The sequence below is a fragment of the Corvus brachyrhynchos genome, unplaced genomic scaffold, assembly GCF_000691975.1.
Source record: "Corvus brachyrhynchos isolate BGI_N302 unplaced genomic scaffold, ASM69197v1 scaffold279, whole genome shotgun sequence".
Classification (NCBI taxonomy): domain Eukaryota; kingdom Metazoa; phylum Chordata; class Aves; order Passeriformes; family Corvidae; genus Corvus; species Corvus brachyrhynchos.
This window is the reverse complement of record NW_008246060.1, coordinates 10,472,705-10,475,209: the sequence shown is the minus strand read 5'-3', so window position 1 is coordinate 10,475,209 and position 2,505 is coordinate 10,472,705.

Here is a 2,505-nt window from a genome sequence, read left to right as displayed (position 1 = left end):
ATTTCCGAGATGTCTTTTCCCTCACAGCAGTACTCTTTACTTCCTTGTTCCAAAGGAACTTTTTTTTCTGGGCAATGTCACACTTCATTTGTGGAATAAAGGGAAATAAAAGCTGTAAATTACTGATTCTGGAAGTTTACATGAAGGAAATACAGTGTCTTTCTTCTGAGCCTTGGAATGGCGGTCAGAGTCCTGCCTCAGCTGCTAAGAGGGGCCCAGCTAATGCAGTCAGGTTTGCTCCGTCTGCCACGGCTTTGAGTGACAGCTATGGCCCAGTGCACATCCACTGAAAACTAGCATCAGGCAATGACATGCAGTTTGATAACATAAGATGCTTAGGTTTTTTGGCTCAAGTGAGATGTTCAGAGCTAATAGCCCTGTGAGCAGAGTTTCAGCTGTGATCTGTACTTTGAGATATTGGTTGCGTCTGGCTCAGGAAAAAGGGGAAAGAATGAAAGCTTATTTCTAGAAAGGTTTCCGATGAGCAGCATTTGTCATTGAAGGGGAAGATGGGTATAATTAGCTTGTCAGTCTAGTTTGGGCTGAGCTGGCTTTCTGTGGTAAGAAAGATGGACTAACTGCCAGAAGAGCTGACAGGCAGTCGATAATGCAGCAATTAATGTCATAAATAATTCTGGAACCAATTATATCAAAATGGACTCCAAGCTTTAAAAAGGAGCAGAATTCCCTTATTCTTCCTGCTAACAGCAAGAAGCAGCTTTCATTTTTCTCTATAATTACTTTTCATTGTATATAGCAATAAAGTAGGGCTTTTCTGTCCATATTTAAAACTTGTCTTTCTTGCCTTCCCCCGCCTCCTAAACACTCTTTACCCCATAAGACAAGGTTGTTACAGCAGATCTGCACTGAGGTGAATGTATAATCTTTTCACGTGGCTGTTACATGATAATTTCTGCTGCACCTAAATGACTAAGAGCCAAGTTTTCTCAAATGTCATGGGCAATGACAGCAGAAAGTACCAAACAATGGCATTTGGAAATAAAGACATTTGTGAAATAAATTGATTTGTCTTATTATTTTAAAGGTTGCTCTGACTTGCTTACACTGAACTTATTGATTTTTTTTTTCTCCCCTCTCTCTGGACAGTTACAGCTATGGAATCTGAGCCAAGCTATTCCCTTTATGCTGCAAACACAATTCAGAACAGCTCTGCGAGTTAATGGGCATTCCCTTACAAAAGACACCAAGTTACAAACACTCTCTAGAGTGATATTCTCCTTAGCTGTTTCTCCATGTGCTGTAATACAGATGTGGATAGCACAAAGCCTGTACTGGCAAAACCCCCACAGTACTGCTTTTGCTAATGGTCTTCTGTAGTCTCGTCGTCTCTTTTTTAAAAAAATGGACTATAGAAGTAGTAAATTACTGTAGCATTCGTTCACAGCTTTGTTCAGCGCCTGACAAATGTTTCCAACTTTTCAACTATGGTGGCATTTACTCCTGGGAGGTTGGGGAAAACAGTTCATGAAGTTCCCACTGTTTTAAAACCAGAAACATCTGTTGGTGTCACATGCAGTTTGTTGGCTGGGTCCAGGAATAAAGAAATCCTGCAGCTGATCAGCTCTCTCCTTAGCAGTAGGTGTCAGTATGGTGAGTGGTAATTACAACAGAGAGTTTTAGAGGACACACGATAATTAGGACAGCTAACAAAAACATAAACACTGACATTTACCATACTTAAAACCAGAAATGTTGTCTGCTGTGTCTGTACATTGTTTCAGATCATGACAATAGAGCCATAATTAGTTCAATCAAGCTTTTAAGGAACAAAGACTTTCAGATTTTGGATATACAGCTCAGTGTTTTAGCAGGAAGAATGGCAGAAAGAGGGGGAGTGATCTGTGGCGTGCAAAGCCCAAGCGTGCAGCGGTGCAAAGCTGGGAGAGCTGGATTCCCTTCCAAGCCCTGCTGAAGGGATGGTGCTGAGTGACTGCCAGGGAATCATCGTGTCTGTCATCACAGCTCCCCAGGCCAGAGGGACAGAGAACACTCACCCTGCAAAGGTGGTGTCCATATTAACGCATTTTTAAGGTCTTTTTAAGCACTTGGAGATTGTCTGTAAGGAAGGGCGATGGAAATTCAGTACTATTGAGGGAAGAGACCATCTGTTTCACATCTCATTAAGAACTATATCCTGTTTCTGCTCTGCGGCCCAGCAAGGCCTGAAAACAAGGAGCTATGTTTAAACAATACTTCCTCAGTTAGACTACAGTGTATATAAATTGAACTCAGTTTTGCTCCAAATGATCCACTTTTTCTGCTCACAGAAGTTCTTCAAAAGGTAAGATTTTGTCAGAATCTTTGCAGGTCAATTCTGGAGCCATTCAGCAGTCTTGCTGTCATCATTTTCTTTTCTACGCTTCTGCATTTCTAGTGAAAGTACTTCACTGCCCTCATGCCTTAGATCATTCTGTGCACTTTTTCTCTTCAATAGAGAGGAAGTGTCAATGTTTTCCGTGTATTCATAAGAATGATTTCAAGCAT